Source organism: Siphateles boraxobius, unplaced genomic scaffold, assembly GCF_051911475.1.
Source record: "Siphateles boraxobius isolate OS27281-9 unplaced genomic scaffold, OSU_SipBor_1 6, whole genome shotgun sequence".
Taxonomy (NCBI): domain Eukaryota; kingdom Metazoa; phylum Chordata; class Actinopteri; order Cypriniformes; family Leuciscidae; genus Siphateles; species Siphateles boraxobius.
The window spans coordinates 1,473,265-1,485,682 of NW_027509186.1; the positions used below are offsets into that span (position 1 = coordinate 1,473,265).

Here is a 12,418-nt window from a genome sequence, read left to right on the forward strand (position 1 = left end):
TCATAACCACGCCCCCACTACTTTGCTGTTAATTAGAAATGTAACTGCTATTTAGTGTTAAATTATTGTAGTTGGGTTAGGTGGCTTGGGTTTTATTGTGAATTTATTATGAAAATTTGTTGTGTTTTGTATTTAGTACACTTTACATATTTCAGTATACTTTAAAAAATCTATAAATTGTTAATTTTTAAGATTATTTTATTTATTTATTTTTCAATAAAAAAGCCGTTCTTTAATGTCATTCACCATCGTTTTGAGGCTCTTTTTTTAAAGTATCGGTTCAGGCACCGTTTAGGCAGCGGTACCGTTTTAAAAGTATTGATTTGGCACCGAAAAAAAAAAAAAACGATAGCCAACTCTAGTGAAAACTATGAATAGTTGTGCGTTCACTGTGTTTTTATCCTTGTTCGACTCCTTTGTGAGTCGAGTCTCCTGTGCGATCTGTGTTTGTTTGATGCTCAGAGCTTCAGTCATTTATGAGGTTGTGCTTTGTGTTAAGACGCTGCTTGAGAATGGTGACAGAAAGACAGTTTATTTGGGTTTGAAACAGAGCCATGATGTCTTGGTTGATTAATTGATTGATTGGTTGGTTGGTTGATCAATTTGATTGGTAACTTGGTTGGGTTTTTTTTTTTGATTGATTTATGATTGATTTGATTGGTTGGTTGTTTGTTTTATTGGTTGGTTTTTCTTGGATGATTGGTGGTTTGTTTGTTTTTTCTACTTGGTTGGTTGTTTTTTTCTTGGGTTGATTAGTTAATTGATTTGATTGGTTGGGTAGTTGGTTGTTTTTTTATTGGTTGGTTAATTGATTCGATTGGTTGGTTGTTTTGTTATTTTCTTGGTTTATTGGTGGGTTGGTAGATTTTGATTAGTTGGTTGGGTTTTTTTCTTGGTTGATTGTTTGTTTGGTTGATTGATTCGTTAGTTTTTTTCTTGGGTTTGTTGGTTGGTTGATTGATTTGATAGGTTGGTTGTTGTTTTTTCTTGGTTTATTGGTTGGTTTATTGATTCGATTGGTTGTTGGTTTTTTCTTGGGTTGGTTGATTAATTTGATTGGTTGGTTGGGTTTTTTTCTTGGTTTATTGGTTGATTGATTGGTTGTTTTGTTCTTGAAAGGAGTGGTTGTTTGGTTGTTGTTGTTTTTCTTGGGTTGGTTGGTTGGTTTTTTTTTCTCGGTTTATTGATCGGTTGATTGATTTGATTGGTTTTTTGGTTGATTGGTTGTATTGTTCTTGGATGATTGGTTGTTTTTCTTGGATGATTGGTTAGTTTTCTACTTGGTTTGGTTGATTGATGGATTGTTTTTATTGGTTGGTTTAGTTGATTGGTTGATTAGTTGGTTGGTTATTTTCTTGGTTTGGTTTATTAGTTGGTTGGTTGTTTTCTTGGTTGGTGGGTGGTTGGTTGATTGGTTGTTGTCTTTATTGGTTTGTTAGTTGATTGGTCGTTTTTTTACTTGGTTGGTGGTTTTCTTGGTTGTTTGGTTTATTAGTTGGTTTCTTGGTTGGTTGGTTGTTTGTTTGGTTATTTTCTTGGTTTTTGGTTGGTTGTTTCCTTGGTAGTTTGATTGATTGGTTGGTTTTGTTGGTCGTTAGGTTGGTTGTTTGGTTGATATTTTAAATTGGTTGTTTGGTTGATTGGTCTGATTGGTTGGTGTAGTTGATTGGTTGGCTGTTGTTTTTTTAGTTTATTGGTTGGTTGGTAGTTTGGCTGCTTGGTTCCAGACAGTCATCACTGTACTACAGGAGATTGTGACAAACGTTACAATAAACACATAATACGCTATATATACAGATGGTTTACATGGAAATATATGAATATCTTAATTAGAGCGATGTCTTGTGCTTTCAGGTGGACCATGTGGTGAACGGACACGCCGCTTCGAGGCAGCTGAAAGAGCAGGCGGAGAAGAGGTGAGCATCAGTCGCTCTGATGCGTTTCTGTTCTCACTCAGTCTGATCGCTGAGCTTTTCTCTGCAGTGGGAAACACGTTTACTCCTGCCTGAACCTCCATCTGGAGCACATGTCTGGAGACGCAGCACAGCTGGAGCAGCTGACGGCCAGCCTGCACATCTGGCCTGATTTCCACGGCAACCGCTCTCCTCTGGCCGACCAGACATCACGGGGATCGGTGAGGAACGCTGTGCTTGTTACAGTGCTGATGAAAAAATATAATAGTTTTCATTGTACTGCCTTTAATTTAATTTAATTTTTTATTATTTATTAATAAAACTGATAACTGGACGTACATTTTCTGCAGAATATGTGAGTGGTGCTTACTGCGGCAAAATTTGGCACCAGGCAGTTGTTCGGATGTTGTGGGTGGTTGCTAGGGTTGTTAGTGTAGTTGGTAGGCAGTTGCTATGGTGCTGCTAGAATGAGAATATTGAGAATGAACTCCAAATTAACATTTATAGTAATGACAATCTTTTTTTTAATTATATTTTTGGGCTTTTTTCCTTTATTTCAGAGGACATAAATGTGGATTTAACAGGGACATTTGCTTAATGTCATGAAAATAATGTTAATAGCCCTAGAAAGTACTTTTTTCTTTACGTTCTAGAAAGAAAGATTTTCTTTACGTTTAATATAATTTCTTATTTTTAACCATTAAGAAAAAAGACACATCAGATAGTTTTAGCTTTTATAACTAATGTTTGCAGTGGTGGAGAGTTGATTGATGATGTCACTGCTGGTGTGTGCAGGTTGTGGGACTCACTTTATCACAGACACTGGATGATTTAGCTCTGCTGTATCTAGCAACTATTCAGGCCATCGCTGTAAGACACACACCACACACACACACACTCTCTCTCACATACACACACACAAACACACTCTCACTCACACACTAACTAAGTGTTCAGTATTACAGTGTTAATGTGATTGTGTGTCTCTGTTGTATGAAGCTTGGCACCAGACACATCCTAGATGCCATGAAAGAGGCAGGATATGACATCACAACCCTCTTCCTGTGCGGGGGGCTGAGCAAGAACGCGCTGTTCGTACAGACACACGCCAACACCACGGGTCAGTGCTCACTCACACACACGCTCATATATCTGACATGACATGACCAACACCACGGGTCAATGCTCACTCACACACACACTCACTCATTTATCTGACATGGTAGAGACCTGCGCGGGACGGATTTTATCCCGTTCCTGCAAAAATATATGTTGTTTTCTCCCGCTGCCGCCCGCAACAATCAAGCTTCGTCCCGCTCCCGCCCGCAAAATCCCGCGGGTAAACGTATAAGTACTTTTTTTTTTAAATACATTGCATATTCTGCCTACTACTCTGTGATTTTTTTCACTTGCTCCCCTGTTGAATATAAAAAATAAAATAAAAAATAAACGGAAAATAAACCAATGTTTCGTTTTATTTGCGTTTAATTCAATGGATGAACATGAACAAGGAACTTAGAACAAATAAATACAGTAAAAAAGTAAGAAATGTACATAAATAAAAATATACCATAATGATTATAGTATAGCCTAATAAATTATATAATAATAATAAACCTGGATTTCTTTCATGTTCAAAAGTAGCCTATATATAGGGCCTAATACTGCTTAAGAATGCCGCCTTTGCTTTTAGCAATTCCTTCAAACATTAAACAAAAACTATCCTTATTCCTCAATAACAAAATATACCAATTTTAAATATTTAGCTAAATAAAAAAAAAACTGAATTAACTAAAACAATTAAAAAAAAACTGTATGACTACTTAGTGTGCCCATGCAGGAATAGCATGTCGTTCACTGATGAGGAGTTCAGATTAATCCGTCTCTGCTCCAGTATGCGACCGCAAATACTGAAAGCCCTCTCCGCTGGTGCGCTGGAAGCTGGAATGCAAAGTACATGGCGTGTGTCATGCGGTGCAGACATTTTGCCTCTGTGTGGTAGGCTTGGCTGTTCTGCGCCTATGAACCACGCGAGAGTTAGCTTCCGACCATGTGCCTGTAAATCGTTTTTATTTTAGTTATCCTTGTTGGTTGTGCATTAGATAAATAACGGTTTATTTGTTTCTAGTTATTTTATTTTGTTCTATATTTCCCACAAATAATTTTATTTTCCCGCAACCCGCACACAATAATATCTTGCCGCCCGCACCCGCATTCACCCATCAAATATTGTCCCGCGCCGCACTCGGTTGCGCTGGGTCCCGGGGTAGTCTCGCAGAAGTGCAGGTCTCTACACTCAGGTATCTGACATGACATGACCAACACCACGGGTCAGTGCTCTGAGGGATGTGTGTGTGTGTTTCAGGGCTGCCGGGAGATGGTTCTCACTGCGGAACATGAAATCCACGGGGAGGAGTCGGATCCAGATCCAACTCCTCCCACCTTACATACACCTAAACCTAGCCAACTCCGCCCCCTGATCCCTAAACACACCCCTAATCCCTAAACCCAACCCTAATACTACCCATCTCAACCCCTTGGATCTTGATCCGACTCCTCCCCGTGGATCTCATGTACTGCATTGAGGTGCTACTGACTGCCGGTGGTCCTGTCGGCCGAACCAGAGGCCGCTCTGTTGGGAGCTGCTGTGATCGGAGCCTGTGCTTCATCTGACTGTGGCTCCATACAGGTACAAAAAACACACACACACACACACACACAAACAATATCAGCCGCTGTGATCGGAGCCTGTGCTTCATCTGACTGTGGCTCCATACAGGTACACAACACACACACACACACACACACACACACACACACACACACACTCAGCCGCTGTGATCGGAGCCTGTGCTTCATCTGACTGTGGCTCCATACTGGTTCAACACACACACACACACTATGGGTGGAACGGTACACAGAAGTCACGGTTCGATACAAGTTTGGTACAATGGAGCGAAAAGCAAAACAAAAATGCAGAAGGCAATTTTTTTTTAATTGTGCAATACTCAGGCTGTACCACCTAGTGTATTACTACATTTCTCTCTTTCTCTGTGTGAAAGTAAAGGCATATTTCAATTCAATTCAATTCAAATTTATTTGTATAGCGCTTTTCACAATACACATTGTCTCAAAGCAGCTTTACAGAAATTGCATTTCGGAAATGTACATAGAAAAATACAGTTAGTTAATCAAGTATTAATTTATGGCATAACATATCGCCGGCTTTGAGTCGTCTCTTCACAGGCGTCGAGTCGTCTCTTCACAGGCGTTGGGGCATCTGAAGTCTCCGTGAGAGGCTGGATACAAACTGGAGCTGACGAACGCTATTTACCTCGGGACTAGCGTCCCGAGATAACAGCAGAAAGGCAGATGGGAAATAATTAGCATAGTTGATGTTCATAATGTTAATACATTCGAACTGATTCAGCAGTAGTATCAAAGGTTAAGGATTAAGTGAATGCTTGGTTAAAGAGATGCGTCTTTAATCTAGTTTTAAACTGGGACAGCGAGTCTGAGTCTCGTACAATATCAGGAAGGCTATTCCAGAGTTTAGGAGCTAAATGCGAGAACGCCCTCCCTCCTTTAGTGGACTTAGATATCCTAGGAATGACCAGAAGCCTCGAATTTAGTGATCTTAAAGAGCGCGATGGATTGTATGGCGATAGAAGGTCTGTTAAATACACAGGAGCTAAACCATTTAGGGCTTTATAGGTCAGTAGGAATACTTTGTAATTGATACGTAACTTAATAGGTAACCAGTGTAGAGATGATAAAATAGGTGTTATATGATCATATTTTCTTGATCTAGTAAGAACTCTAGCAGCTGCATTTTGCACTAACTGTAGCTTGTTGATTGAGGATGCAGGACAACCAGCTAATAAAGCATTACAGTAATCTAGTCTCGAGGTCATGAATGCATGAACTAACTTTTCTGCATCAGAAACAGATAGCATGTTGCGTAGCTTAGCAATGTTTCTAAGGTGGAAAAAGGCTGTTCTTGTAATATATGAAATATGATTTTCGAAAGTCAAATTGCGGTCTAGTATAACACCCAGGTCTTTTACTGTAGTGGATAAAGTAACAGGACATCCTTCTAAATTAAAGTTGTATTGTAAGGGATTTTGTGGGTAGTTTTTTGGACCAATAAGTAGTACCTCCGTTTTATCTGAATTTAATAGCAGGAAATTACACGTCATCCAGCATTTTATATCATTTAGACACTCTGTCAATTTAGATAAGTTAGTGTTTTCATCTGGTCGTGATGAGATATATAATTGAGTGTCATCAGCATAACAGTGGAAATTAATTCCATGTTTTCTTATAATATTACCAAGTGGCAGCATATATATATTGAGAATAGCAGAGGGCCTAACACCGATCCTTGCGGCACTCCATAGTCTACTGACGTTATCTTTGATTTTTCCCCATTTAAACAGACAAAATAGTAACGGTCTGATAAGTACGATCTAAACTAGCTTAATGCCTGTCCCTGAACACCAGTGTAGTTTTGTAGTCGATCCAAGAGTATTTTATGATCGATAGTATCGAACGCAGCACTAAGATCGAGTAGAACTAGTATTGAGATACAGCCTTGGTCAGAAGCTAAAAGTAAATCATTTGTAATTTTAACTAGCGCAGTTTCTGTGCTATGATGCGGTCTGAATCCCGACTGGAATTTTTCATAGATATCATTTTCTTGTAAGAAAGAGCACAATTGAGCGGACACAATTTTTTCTAGTATTTTAGACATAAATGGAAGATTTGAGATGGGTCTGTAATTTGCTAAGTTATTTGGATCTAATTGCGGTTTCTTAATGAGAGGTTTTATTACTGCCAGCTTGAATATTTTTGGTACATGACCTAAAAATAAAGACGAGTTAATAATATTAAGAAGAGGCTCTTCGACTACAGGTAACACTTCTTTCAGTAGTTTAGTGGGTATTGGATCTAATAAACATGTTGTTGGTTTAGATGCAATGATAAGTTTATTTAGCTCTTCCTGTCCTATAGTTGTAAAGCGGTGTAGTTGTTCTGGAGGGGCCATAATTGAGGCTGAATCATAAGACATCATAGAGGATGGTATATTTACAATTGTGTTTCGGATGCTTTCTATTTTCTCATTGAAGTAATTCATAAAATCATTACTACTATATTGTAATGGAATATTTTGCTCTGGTGATGTTTGTTTATTTGTTAGTCTAGCCACGGTGTTGAATAAAAACCTTGGATTATTTTGGTTATTTTCTATTAGTTTGCGGAGATGCTCAGCCCTGGCTGCTTTTAGAGCCTTTTTATAACGTGACATACTGTCTTTCCACGCGATTCTAAAGACCTCTAAATTAGTTTGTTTCCATTTACGCTCTAAGTTACGAGTTTCTCTCTTGATTGCATGCGTAGCACTGTTGTACCATGGTGCTTTAGTTTTCTCTCTAACCTTTTTTAATCTAATTGGTGCAACAATATCTAGTGTACTAGAGAACATGGTGCTCAAACTGCTAGTCATTTCCTCTAGTTCATCTGTTTGTTTGGGTGCACTGCGCAGCTGAGATAGATCAGGTAAGCTATTTGAGAATCTATCTATAGTGGTTGGAAGGATTGTTCTGCCTGGTCTATAACGTGGCGCAACATGACAAATTTCAGCAGTACGTATTATACAAGTTACCATGTAATGATCAGTGAGATCATCACTTTGCGGTATAATATTTATATCAGTTGGATTGGTTCCATATGATATAATTAAATCTAGTGTATGATTTAGACGATGAGTGGGACCACTGACGTTTTGCGTGACCCCAAAGGAGTTAAATAAATCTGTAAACGCAGTCCCTAACGCATCATTTGTATTATCTACGTGTATGTTAAAGTCTCCAACAATTATTGCTTTATCGACATTGACCAATAGATCTGAGAGAAAGTATGCAAACTCTTTTAGGAAATCAGCATAGGGCCCTGGAGGTCTATATAGGGTAGCCAAGGCTAGAGATAATATGGATTTGTTTCTTGCATCTAAGAGCGTAACATTTAGCACAAGTACTTCAAACGAATTAAACCTGTGACCTGTTTTCTGAGTAACATTAAGAATATCTCTATAGATTGTTGCAACACCGCCGCCACGACCGATCAGACGGGGCTCATGCTTATAACAGTATCCTGGTGGAGTAGACTCATTTAGACCGAAATAATCATTTGGTTTAAGCCAGGTTTCAGTAAGGCAAAGTACATCGAAACTATTATCTGTGACCATTTCATTTACAATAACCGCCTTAGGTGTGAGCGATCTAATGTTTAGAAGACCTAGCTTTAGAAATTGTTTTTGTTCACTGATATTTAGATTTTCTGGTTTAATTACAATAAGATTTTTGCTAGATCCTACACTAGATTTATTGTTTGGCCTCACTAAGTGAGGAATAGACACAGTTTCTATATAATGTTCTACACTACTTATATCAATTAAGTTGGGACAGCAAAGACTGTGATTTGGACTTTGACTTACTAGTCATATGGTGTGTAACGTCTTGGAGATGTTGTCCGACAGAACAGCCGCTCCGATTCTGCTGGGGTGCAGGCCATCAGCACGGTAGAGCCTAGGTCGCTCCCAGAACAGATTCCAATTATTTACAAAGAGCAGTTTCTGTTCATTACACCATGACATTAACCATTCATTTAGAGCAAATAATCTACTGAACCTTTCTTGTCCTAGTCGGTACGTGGGAAGCGGTCCAGACACGATGATCGTTGCTTCAGGCGATGTGCTGCGAACCGTCTCGATCAGGCTTCTGTAGTCCTTCTTCAGAACCTCCGTCTGCCGCAGCCTGATGTCGTTCGTCCCCGCATGTAGTACCACAGCTCCGACGCGCTCGTCACCGTTCAGGATCTCGGGAATCTGTGCAGCGACATCAAGAACACGAGCACCAGGAAAGCAGTGAGTGCGCACCTTACGCTTACCTGAGGTAGCACGGACATGACGGACCATGGAAGTGCCGATGATCACGGCGGCGTCACGTTCCGGCTCGCGAAGAGGGGAGAAGCGGTTCCGGGTGGAGATCTCGAAGACCAGGAGGGGCGGTGAGGTTCTTGCTCTGGTCCTGGCTCGTGTCTTTCGCTGTGGGATCACCCAGGGTCCATGGTGTTGCCTCGGTGCCGGAGTGAATGAAGGCAGAGATGATCGCGTCCTTCTGGGCAGAGAAACGCACGGAGTAGACGAAGTCGGAGACAAAAAGTTACTAACCACTGACTTGTGAGCATCGGCGCGTGATGTTTCAAGCGTTGATCGCCGATCTCGCAGCTCGGCTTGCTTCACCAGCAGAACGCGGATCTGTTTCTCCACCGACTCCAGCTCCAATCGTACCGAAACCAGCTCGAATGTGTCCTCACCTGCACTCAGAGGTAACGTTAGACACACATCCGATATGTTCGCCATTATAACAGATGAACAGTAAATTAGTAGTGATACTACCAATATCACTACTAATTTAGGACTGAAATGATGAATATAACCCGTATCCTTTCAGTCAAACGGGTGTAAAATGAGAGGGTCGATAGGCGCGAGGCCACGCGTGAAATGCTAGCGGGCTAAAGGCTAGTAGCCGAGATTCGGAAAGTTGGATCTAAGTAGCGATATCAAAGCAATCCGATTGTTTTTTATAAGGAATAGTGTCGAGGATAAGTTCACATGATATAAAAATAGAAAGTGCTTGTTTATAAATGAGTGGTAAAGAAGAAAATCAGGGATTAATGAATCAATTCGACGGAGCTCCAAACACAAACACAGATCGCATGCGCATATAAAATATAACCAGTTTATTTGTAGTGCATTGACAATATTTATATATAATTCATTTATTAATTAAATTAATAAAAAGAAAAAAAAGACATTGATATGTTTGGTAATTGTACCTGAATGAATTTAAAATTAATTTGATATTTCAGTTCAATATATTTGTTTTCCTTAATTTTAATTAACACTAACTTTATTCTCATCTGAATTATAAAAAATATATATTTCTGTATAAAATAATACTACCATTAATAACACATTTGATTTTCTTTTTTAATCAATGTAGAATGTGTTTTTATGAATTAACCGGAGAAAGTGAGAGAGAGCCAGAGAGAGAGAGAGAGAGACCTAATAGTGTGTAATTGAGTAACCTAATATTGAAGCTTGTTGGTTTAATTAATTGTAACTGACTGGGAAACCGAAGTTTTCCTAAACTTGCGATCTTAAAGGAGTGGGTGAAATGCTATTTCATGCATAGTGAGTTTTTTACACTGTTAAAGAGTTGGATTCCCATGCTAAACATGGACAAAGTTTCAAAAATTAAGTTGTAGGTTTGATGGAGTATTTCTGTGCCACAAATACTCCTTTCGGTTTGTCACAAGTTTAGGAAAGTTTTTTTCGAGTATGGGCGTGTGTGACGTCAGATGCGCCGGAATTTCCTTATACGGGTCCTAAAGGCACTTCTCCCGGAAGGGCGCGCGCGCACCTGTAGCCTAGAGCGAGAGAGTGAAGGCAGTATGCCCATCAAAGCGCTGTGCTTGGCTTTTGCAGATCGTCTAATGCTTAAGGATGGAGCAGTCTTGATAAAGGTTCACGGTCGTGCCTTGGAACCGCAGGCGATAAGTAAAACTGCTTCAAATGCTGTGTGTTGTTAACTATCGGCGTGTAAGCACAGCAAGTAAACAACATGATCACGTATAGTTAATGTATCTATGGAGCATGCGATGTATGGTGTGTGTGTGTGTGTGTGTGTGTGTGTGTGTGTGTGTGTGTGTGTGTGTGTGTGTGTGTGTGTGTGTGTGTGTGTTTAAATACATTTGTTTAGCTGGCCACTGTAGGTGTCTTGTTGTTTATTGTAAAACCAAATCATGTCCTCATAAACCACGAGTAAACACACACAAATGTTGTAAAACTCACGCATGACACGGTGTTCTAAAAACACCAAGTTCAAATAATTTCTACTTTTAAAAAACTCTCGAGACCTTGTGTTTTTCCCCCATTTCACTGCCCATCTCACGGGATCTGATTCGGGATCAAAAATGTATGGCTGAATCTGATTGTTAGCCATGGTTTGTTTTGGGATGTCACAGCTTCCAGACGCTCTCAACGCAAATGCTTTGCGCACTCGTGTTTATTTAGCTCCGCCCACACCCGCTCAGTTTTTTCCGGAAAGACTCGGTACAGCCTATCTTTCTTTTATAAATATAATAAAACTAAAGACTTTTTGGAGATATGAAGGATGCAATACTACTCTATAGGGACTCAAGATTAACATGAGATTGACTGAAACCGAGTGTTTCACCCCCCCTTTAAAGAGGCCGGCGGGTCCTCTAAAGGCCTCATTATGCTTCTGCGTCAACTCCACGGCGTAGCTACGCCCTCACTCCTACGGCGTCATGGCCGTTTTATGGTTCTGCGTCAGGTTGCGTTGCATCGTGGTGCATCTGACCAATCAGAGCGGAGGGGTCGGAGAGGGGTTCGTGGCAACGCAGAGGGGTCTGCGGGGGTACGCCGCCGATTTGACGTAGAAGCATAAAACAGGCCTAACTCTTGTGGGTCGCCACCACTCGCCATACTCGTCCTTAGTGCTGCTGTCTGTGACTCACTCACTGGACAGTCGTCGACCTGACAAAAAACTGCCTAAGGCGCGGGGCTACAGATTATGTGTCCCTAAAGAACCCGCGTATGTAACAGTAGTTCCGCATTACATTAATTAATTTGCATTTATTTTTATACCGTGTATTCTCCGTGTAAATTCATGCACCGAACCTCTTGTCTCTCTTCTCAGGAAGCAATGATGAAGATGAGCAGAATCGGGCATGTCGTCAGACCAAACCCTGCTCTAGAAAGGTGCCATCCAATGATGTTTCTCGTAATAAAGCATTAATCCACATAGCAGAGATTTAATACAGTCATAGATCAGGATTCATGTCTCCTGCATGAGTAATGAATGATTATTGGTCTCTGTGTGTGAAGCTTTTACAGAAGGAAGTACGCTGTGTTTCTACGTCTTTATGATCATCAGAAGGAGTGTGTGGCGCTGATGGAGGATGATGGAGTTTGACACACAGACGGCCAGATTAAACACTAGAAGAGTCTGCTTCAAATGACCAAAAACACTAGATTTGTATTCATCTTAACATTATAAGTGTTCAGCCTTTTACACAAATGAGCAGGAGTGAGGAAAATATCACCAGATGAAACCACTTTATAAACAAGTGTTCGACCATAACTAGAATCAGTGTTGTAATATGCATTTCAGAGCAATAAAAGGCTTTTAAAAAATATATACTTTTTACAATATTTATTCTTTTGTGTGTGTGTGTGTGTGTGTGTGTGTGTGGTGGTGTGTGTGTGTGTGTGTGTGTGTGTGTGTGTGTGTGTGTGTGTGTGTGTGTGTGTGTGTGTGTGTGTGTGTGTGTGTGTGTGTGTGAGTGTGTGTGAGTGTGTGAGTGAGTGTGTGAGTGAGTGAGGTTGTGTGTTGTCTTTTTAACTTTAGGGTGGG

General features: G+C 40.2%; 1 pseudogene; it reads left to right on the forward strand.

Moving 5' to 3' along the window:
- Positions 1 to 512: 512 nt before the first annotated feature.
- Positions 513 to 12,047, forward strand: LOC143715746 (FGGY carbohydrate kinase domain-containing protein-like; annotated as a pseudogene).
- Positions 12,048 to 12,418: the final 371 nt, after the last annotated feature.